Raw genomic sequence first — 10,139 nt, 5'->3', positions numbered from 1 at the left:
CACAAATGTCACCAGAAACCTTTTTTATTTTTTCTCCATTATAAGTCAGTCAAAAACACGCACATTAAACACTCATTCTGCTACAGTCAGCACAAACCAAGACTAGGAGCAGCAAGTCCAAACAGCTCCACACAGAACTGTTTAGAGTCGACGTATTGGACGCCATTCAGGCTTTTTACGTCACAGTCTTCATATTTCAGTTCTTTTCTTTTGTGTAATACTGTAAAATTCTAATGAGAACTACTGCACAGGAAGAGAATAGTAGGAGAGTGACCTGCAGTATGAATGGGCTTCCGATGTGTTTATAGCTGAACATAACGATGGCTTTTAAATAAGTGGAACTGTGTCTCCAGACTCCCCCCAAAGGATTAAACCCCTGAACTGTTTAATGCTTCAATTTATTTGTAATGTGAAATGATGCTGAACTGATTTGAATATCTTTGAAATATCTCAGTGCTGCGTTTTGGTCTTGGCTCAGTTTGGATTCTACTCTTTCCACGTCCATTTCTTTGCTCCGGCTCTCACCTCTGCCTCCCTGCTCCTCTTCTTTCCTTCGATTATCTGCCCACTCTTCCGTCTGCCACTCTGGATCTCAATTTGATTTAGAGTCCAGCTGAATATCTTAGCTTGTCGAAATGAAACCAAAAGCTGCTCTAACAAATAAATATGTGAAGTCTTCATTTTTTATGGGCGCCCTGCTCTTGCTTCCTGCTGCGAGCCGTGACCGTTCCTGAGCGTAACCTGTCAGGAGCGTAAACATAGTGACTTCATTTTGAATTCAGGGCTTTAATTTCAATGTTCTCCCCATGAGTTCCCATGGTTAATTCTCTCACTGGAGTGTGTGTGTGTGTGTGCGTTGTTGCATGTATGATTGTATGTGCATCAGTGAGCAATAGCTGTTGCATATTGCGTTGGACCTACAGAGTATGCTGGCAGTGAACCGAGCATTTCCACTATATGTCCACATTCATATTCATGACTCGAGCTGAACAATATCAATGCACGCAGCATCGCTCTGACAGCAACTTTAAAATTAGAGGAAAAAACAGTTGGGGCAAGTGGTAATGAATTTCTGTGTTGCTGTTTGCAGTCTGCTGAAAAATGAAGATAGAGCTGGTTCCATTAATTGCCTGTGGTGAGACTCTGTTGGCGGTGGTAGCACTGCAAAGGGCTATATAGGCTGACTCTGACACTGCCCCAGCTGCTGTCTGGGGTTCACACTTAACTGTGAAACACCTGCCAATTTAAAGATGTGTATTTTTATTGTGTTTCAGTGGAAGGAGTTATAATTTTGAGCCAGCGCTGTCATTTAGAGAGATGAGAGATGACACCAATGTCAGCTCTTCCTCATCATTTGCGAGGCCGTTTATTCTGATTCTTAGCCAATCATTGTGTGTCTGATTTACCTTTGCAAGGGACATTTCTCCAGGGAAAAACAAAAGTCACTGGAAGTGGTCAAGGTAAATGGTTCATGTGCAGGTTCTCAGCCCTCCAGGTCATGGTGTATCCAAAAAGCTGAAACAAAAACAACTGGACATTGAAGACATTTTATCCAAGCAGCTTCTCATAAATTAATGGAGAGTAGGGGTTTAAGTACAAATGTGGGGGGTCTTATGATTAATAATATAAATGTAACTGCCTGTTAGAGGTCAGTCATTGGCCCTGACACATAACCCTGCAGTCGATCCAAAGGAGAAGCTGAAACTAGGACAACTGAACGTGTAGAGTTTCTTAAATAAATTTCCTCCAAGCTGCTTCTTCAGCTCTAAGAGACTGTTGGGGAGTTGGGGTTTAAATGTGATCATCTGTGGTTGGTGCTCCCCTGACACTCCTGTGGCTAGGGTTTGTGAATGACCAGATACTTACCAGCAATTGAAGGAATGTGTTTTGATATTGTTACCGACTATTGACTTGAAACTCCAGTCTTTGAAATAAGAGAATATAAATGCTATTGCCTTTGTTTCAGCGTCTTTTTTGACACCATGACCTGGATGACTGGGATCCTTCACAGACACACTAACCTGCAGCCCTGCGAAGTGGTGATTCTGAGCACTGGTTCATTAGTCAAATTAACCCAACAGCCAACTTGAGAGATGGTCATTATTGTGAATCACGGATGCTGTCAGTCCAGAGTATGGACAGAGGTCTATTAAAATCAGAATAAAAATGGCACCTCAAGCAGAACAAACTGGCCCAGTCTGAAGGACTTTTCAATCTGATTGAGAAAGGTGGTGTAAATATAGATTTCTTATAACCATATAAACACTTGAGCTTGCGTTAAACTAAATCTATTCTTTCTGAGAAGTTGAGTTTCCAGGAGTGGAAGTATGAACCAAGCTGGAATCCATGTGATGTTGGAGACAACTTGATCGTCTTCTTCTACTGAAGTAATTCAGTGTTGGCAGTTAAGCGGGGAGACAAACTTTTGTCACATCTCTAGCAGATTTGAAGCTCCATGTTCTAACATTGTGTAGTGATTACTGTCCTGGTTCATTTCAACTAATTTATCTGATCAAATCGTTACTTGTGTGCCGTACTAATGGAAGAAGCTTCTTCCTGGTTTGTTTGGTATCCTCACACAGTGTGTGCTCACCTCAGATCACGAATGTCTCTTGAACATTGTACAAAGCTCATCCCATCCCATCATTTTGCTGCTTTGACACCAGCTAGCGTCACTGTAATGAATCCAGAATGGTGAAATCTTCCATACTAATTTTGCATCAGCTATAAGCCTCAGTACTCCAGTATCTTGTTTGTCCATCTGGCGCCGTCTGGCCGGAGACGTGGCTCGTGATTCTATGTTTGAGCCTGGTATTCACACCCTGCCTCCACATAGGAAAGCTGGTGTTTACCTCCCACACGATGAGGTGGGGAATTGAGTTGTGAAGTCTCCCGCAGGTGGGAGAGATGTCCCAGATTATCTCTGGGAAGCTCTTTTGCATTTAAGGGTCACCCTGTCGGCTCTCAGTTCACACTTCACTTCCCGTGGAATACATTTAGACTGTGGGGGATAGAAACGCTGCCTCTCAGATAACAGATTCCACTGATAAAACTTAGTCACTGTTTACACAGATGAAATCACCGGGAGGATGATTAAAACAAAAATAGATAATACTAATGAGTGATCAGTTCAGAAACATTTATATTTATGTATAGTCAATAGTCAAAATTATCAAAAATATTTGTCTTTATTATTTTCTACCTTGTAGATTTAATACTGAAAACATTGAAACTATGAAGAACCTCCTATGGAATTATGTATGATTTTATATTTACTTTTTCTGATGGAAGCTGTACCTTGTGAAGTACATTTATAGTCACAGTTGTCTTCTTACTTTCAGTTGTGCTGTGCAGAGTTAGGGTTGGGACACAGATCACGATTTGACTGCTGCTCTGAGCTTATTATGGCAAGAACCGCTCAGCTAAGAACAATGAAACTGGATCTCATGATGAAAATAAGAGCGAGTATTACTTCTCCCAAACAAACCACCAGGCCATGGAAGGGCTACTCTGCTGAGTCACACGACCTGGCCTCCTTGATCACCTGACCTAAACCCAGTTGAGATGGGTGGGGATGAGTTGGACCACGGAGTGAAGCCAACAAGAGCTCAACACCTCCTAACTCCTTCACGATGGTTGGAAAACCATTCCAGGTGATTACCTCTTGAAGAAGATGGAAAAGAAGCTAAGAGCGCTTCATGCTTCATGCATCAATGCTGTCTTTAAAGCTAAAGGTGGCTACTTTGGAGACTTTGACTTGTACTGTTGGACCACTTGAAGCAATCTAGTACTGTGGGCTGGTCTGTAAATGGTCCGCTACAGATGTGCAGCAGATCCTCTTGCAGAACGATTCTCTCCGGCTGTGATTCCTCCTGTGTGGCATATGTTGTTGTGCTTCTTCTGCACAGTAGCAGGCCCAGTGAACAGGTTCTAGAAGCCTGAATGGTTTACTGACATGAAAACACAAAGAGAAGCACCAAATAAAGCAACTGTGCATCTCACTGAAAAAAAGCACTTTAGTGCTTTTGTCTTAGAAGGAAAAAAAATGACAGCATTAGTTGTCAGTGGTAAGTCAGCGAGAGAGGATCAACATCTACTCTCACCAGCAGACTACAGGTGGGTTGAATATCCTAAACTTTGACTTGCACAGATCGTTGCATCTCAGCCTGAAATTCAGCAGGAGCCAGCTCAGTCTATTCTATATGTTTTTCAATCTTGTATTTGAACTTTTAGACTCAATAAAAATGTGTTATTAGCCAACTCACTTCTTTACTTAGACAATTGTGTCAGGTTTAGTCCACTCCATTTACCAGCTGCAGTTTCTCTGCAGGTAAGGATTCTGTATGAAACCCAGGTTGTACTTTATTTCACAGTTCCACCTCACAATGTAGTATCTATATTATAACATCCATGTGACATTTATTGCTTTAGCAAATAATTAGGCTTCTTCCGTTTCTTTTTCCAGTTGTTATTCCAAACTTTCTGCACAAAGCTTAATCTTACATGTTAGTCTATGTGCATACATTTACCTGCAGATCATGGAGGATAATTTTCTCTTGTGTTTAAATTGTGGATACGATCCAGTCATTTAGAACCAAAAGGCACCGGCCTTCTGTTTCTGCTTCTGCCCTCACCACTGAATGACTTTTTCACTTGGCTCATAATGAGCCGTCACTCCTCATTATTCTGTTTCTAAGTAAAACGCTTCTCTTCAGGAGGACGCTGACTTCATCTCCTCCAGCTGAGACATTTATTTACTCTTCCACTTCTACGATGCACCGGAGGAAGTGGAGAAAGACACGTCATTGTGAACAGTGTCTGAGAAAAGCTCCAGCTGCAGCTCCCTGTTACATTTAGGATTCTGTACAGTTCAGCCAGACACTAAATGTGCTGTATCACTGATGCATTTGCACATTTCACACAGGATCCAATCTGCAGGATTCATGTTCTTTTCAGATACTTGTGTAACCAGACTCAATTCAGAATACGAGTCTGTTAAAAACTTAATCTGAATTTCATTACGAAGTGTCTCTCAACTGATAGAAAGAAAAAAGAAAACTCAGGTTCTCCAAAAACCAACTTCCACAGCTCTTAGATGACGCGTACGACTACGCTGCTGTTCCTCTTCTGTCCATCACCACATATTGTCCTCAACCAATATGACTGGCCCTGCAGACCTTTGCATGATCGGAATCATTCATTAGTTTTCTATAACTGCTTGTCCTTTTGAGGGTTGTGCGGGGGGGCTGACCTATGCCAGTGGTCATTCAGCAAGAGGCGGGATGCACCCTGAACAGGTCTCCAGTCTATCTCAGCACTAACGCAGAGAGACAGACAACCATAAAAACGCCACCATACCACCCCTATGGCCAATTTAGGATCACCAATGGACCTAATGAGCATGTCTTTGGAGGGTGGGAGGAAGCTGGAGTACCCAGAGAAAACCCACGCAGACTCAGGGAGAACATGCAAACCTCACCCAGAAAGGCCCCAGTCGACCAGTGGACTGGAGCCCAGATCGTTCTGCTCTGAGGCATTCGTGCTAACCACCACACTACTGTGCACTGCACACATAGGTCTGTTGTATTCTAAACTGGTAAACCTAATTCAAATGCTGGGTATTTGTACAGCCAACTCTCCTTTCATCATAAAACGGTGACTGTGTATTGGATTTTTAAAATGCAGCAAAAAGACCCTTCATGACCCTTATCTAAACTGCGTTTTCCACTCGTTTTGGAATCTGAGATATTCATCAAACAACCCCAAGTCTGGTTTTATATTTTAAGCCAAACTATTTTACTAGAGAGATGTTTTGCTCTATGGGCTACATTTTAAGGCACTGCATTGTGGATGTTTCCTTTTAGATTGAATTATTTTATCCCCACACATTTAAAATCTTGGTCAGAATTAAATGTCCAACATCTCCACTTTTACAAAACGAACCACGCACTTTGATTTTAACCGCTAGTGATTGCTAGTGTCTTCCAAAGTCACATACAGTATATGACTGTATTGTAGAAAGCAAAGCAATATAGTTTAGCGTGCAATAAACATGTGCAATAGTAAAGTCATTTAGTGAAGGTTACTGTAACAAGGGAAACATCTTAGAGCTGCAACAAGCTTCTCCGCCCGTTCACTTGAATGTAAGATGGGTGTCCATTACAAACATTTAAGCCTAAGCTGTCGACATTTACTGATGAACTGTAGGGATCAAAATGTTGAAACTGTTTAAAGTCAGTAAAATTTAGCCTTTAATGTTATTTTGTTTGTACTTATTCTTACCTTCACTATGGATTAGAGTTCCGGACAGTTTAATACGAACCAGAAAACTGTGGACTCCACATCTTACATGTTTCCATTACAAACGGCTCAGTGGAGCAGACATGTAGAAAATCAGGTCTTTCATGAGCGGAGCAGCGTGGCAGAGGTCCGTGTGTGGCTGGGATGGACTGTGGCAGTTCTGAGGTGTGAATGCGTGGAGTCGTGTGAATACAAAGCAGCAGACCGCTGGGAGAGAACATGCACGCTCAGTCAGAGCTGCACAGATAAATAATGAAAATGTAGAGAGCCGGGACTGCAGCTCTACCGCGTTTGGTCATGTGCACCAGCTGCTGCTGCAGAATGACCGGAGTCAAAATACGGGTTTGGAGGCTGGGGAGAGAACGGACAATTTACTACAGCTGGTATTTTAGCTGCTGCAGCTATCCACACACACACGCACACACACACGAAATAATTAATACTCCCACATGAGCTGAGACACACTGACAAATATACACTCACACACACATATACAGTTTTGCCTGAACTGACTCAAATCATTCGCTATAACTTAAACCCTTATAGCTTTACACCTCAGTGCTCTCTAAGGCGGCCGGGAGTCAGATAGCCCCAATGAGAGCGACTCCAGGCGGACAGACAGCCGGACAGAGAGATTGAAAAGACAAAGATGAGAGGAGGAGAAGCGGGCAGATCAAATTTATGTCTCACACCCACCCACCACACCCCATCTATGGCATCTCATTTGCCAAATTTCACTTGGAGGCTGAGGGAGCGTTCGTTTCCACAGATACACGTCATTCCGCTGCCCGGTCATTTCCTGTCATCATGGTACAGGCACACGAGGAACTCCTTCGGTCCGTCAGCAGAGGTGTGAGACATCAGAGTAACTAGATGGATGGAGGAGGCAGTGACGCCGAGGAGAGCTGATGAGGTTAATTAACACAGACCCTTATTTAACCAACCCCCGCCCCAACTCTGATCTCACAGACAAACGGCCGCGTTGCATGTCGGAGGACTCGCCGTTCAGGGTCTGCTCTTTCGAGAGAGATGAACTTCTTGACTTCTGGTTTTATGGTCAAACATCTTGTCACGTTAGATCCAGGCCTAGCCACACTCAGAGGCAACGGAGTGGAACGGGAGGGGGTGACACTCGTGAACAACTGATTTGATATCAAACTAGGACTTACAGCAGTAAGCTTTTTATTAACACAAACTCTCCATCAACCTGAAAAACGGGTATCGAGCATCTCTAGTTTTTTTGTGGATTCAGACTTAAACACTCAATTCTTACTAGAACAGAGCGTTTGCATTTCACTATGGGGCGTGAAAACATCCCTGCATGCAATTAAATAGTCCTCCAAACAGTCAGAGCCATTTGTTGTAAACATGTTCAGCTCCATTCCAGCGCCTTTAGAATTGATTGGCCTTGAACATACAACAGAGAGAATCCAGATCAGACCTGTGAGTGAGGGAAGTACAATCTTCTGTGGATTCAGTTCAGTTGTGTCTCGTTTCTTCACGTCATCCAGACTGACTCAAAGACGCTGGGATCCAGACTGCTGGATTATTTGTTCTGTTTGAGCTCCTTGACTCTCTGGAGAATGAGAATGAGGATCCACTGAGGCGAACGCTAATCCTGACTAAACCTCATTTGCAGAAACACAGCTACAAACCTGATAAGAACATTCATTCATTCATTAGGTTTGTGCACCAGTGCTATGTTTCTAGAACCAAAGTGTTTGTGCTTCTATGTTTCTGACTGCACATCGTTGCTATAGGCTACTACTAACTGCTAACTCATTTTAGAGTTATATTCACATGTAATTAATTGATTTTACTGTCCTGCGCTATCTCAACAAATTACACTGTGACACAGAATATAGAGTGGCTGCAGTCCAGAAGAGTTGAATTAAACACGCACTTGTTCCATTTTCAATATCGCATTCTACAACCTCAGACAGAAAGACAGAGGCACGGAAATAAAGAACGGACAATGCAGATAATGAGAAAGTTTGAGTCTAAAGAGAGAGACACTGGGACACAGAGAGAATTATAGATGAAGGGGGAGGGACTGGTCAGATTAGCAACGTATATATCTCCAGACCAGCGTAATTACCCATCATCCTCCTCCGTAATACTTCTCTTATCTTCAGGCTCTTTGCAGAGAAGAGGCGCAGGAACTACTGATTCACGTGTCTTTTTTCTCTGCTCTCATCGCAGCACAGGACGATGGTACTTAAACAGAAGAAAGAGAGAATATGAGGGAGGGATTAGTGGCGAAGGAAGTGACAGAAAGAAGGGAAGGAGGAAGAGTAAAGGGAAAATGTCAGGTTCTGAGACAGAAAAATGACAAACATACAGAGATAAGAGGGAGAGGAGTAGGTGAAGAGAGAAACATCTTCACATGCAAACTGAAGGGAAGTGCTATTTTAATCCTCCACAAGGTTAAGAAATCTGTACAAGTGGTGCATCATTCACAAGCCGGCGCCCTGTGCCCTGTGTTTTTAGTGGTTAGTAGTATCGAGTATCGTCCATTTCGAGTCTTCTCTGATCCTAAATGTCCTAAAGTTTCTCTAATGTAGTTACCTATTCTTCAGTTTTCCTCCTTGATGTTGTCTGCTCCTTGACTACTTGTCTCTTCTTTTAAAGTGTTCCCAGTTTTTTGTTGTTGTCTGGCTGCAGCCTTTCCCTGAATAGACTCCATGGATTCTGTTTATTTTATTGGAGCTGTTGAATCAGGTCGATAGTATAGAATGATGATCAACTACTATCATCTCACCACACATTCTGACACATGATTTCTGAGTTCCTCTTCGTCGTTTTTGGCAACTTTGATATATATGATATATATATATATATAGGTGTGTTATACTTGCAGTTACTAATTTGTGCGATGATTTGGTTAAGCTCTGATTTGTGCATGGTTCTCAGTGTAAATTCTTTTGTGTTCAGCTGGCCGCATTTACTTATATCTCTTCAGTCCTATAGTGAAAAATAAAAAGTAGTGTTTGTGGAAAACATTCAGCAGACATGTGGTCTGTGTTACTGAGAGTAGCTGCTGTCTCTGGTAAAGGCTCTAAAACGTGTTTAATTGCAGAAGATGGCAGGAGCAGACCAGTTCGAGTCATGTTCACACGGTTTGACAAGAATCACAAAATTAATTTGTCACTCTCGCAGTTCATCGTATTGATCTAGGACCGTCATTAACAGTTACATTTGCAGTTAAACAGACTGTAGTAATTTTCCTTGAGGAACTTTGCTGCATAATTGGCAACTGATTAGCATTTCCCTGAATGTCATAAGCAGCTAGTTTCTGAGCTTCCGAGGACCTTGTTTCTGGTGCTGTGATCACCGTCTTATAACAGCTCTTTGGAATGGAGGAACAGAAATTACAAGTGGAAAAGAGAATTAAACAAATTTACTCTGATTATTGATCCATTTATATATTTATGTGTGAAAATCTGTAAAAAGGGATGAGCCTCTTTGGTTGCCTTTATGTTTAGTGACTGTTGTAGCCTACACATGGACCCTGCGCTGGCATGAGCCATTTATACTTAAGCGCTCGTCATTCTGTTAGATGAGCGCTGTCATTTTTGTTTCTACCTCCTCCTTCACTTTTGCCGAAGATCATACAGATGAGTTTGTGTCTCCAAACCTCCTCAGTTAACCTTACTGATTCTTTAGTGATCCAAAACGATCGATTTGAAAATCGTAGTGATGGAGAAGCAGCCAGAAATACTAAAGTGTAAATACACTGCTACCAATCACAGCTCTTGCACTCGTTGCACTCTAACTGCACAATGCACCGCAGTGCATTGTTACATTTCTAGGGGAGTGAATGTCAGTTATGGAGTGAA

The sequence above is a fragment of the Mugil cephalus genome, chromosome 9 (genome assembly GCF_022458985.1).
Source record: "Mugil cephalus isolate CIBA_MC_2020 chromosome 9, CIBA_Mcephalus_1.1, whole genome shotgun sequence".
Lineage (NCBI taxonomy): Eukaryota > Metazoa > Chordata > Actinopteri > Mugiliformes > Mugilidae > Mugil > Mugil cephalus.
The sequence above is the reverse complement of the archived record's forward strand: the minus strand, read 5'-3'. Positions refer to the sequence as shown.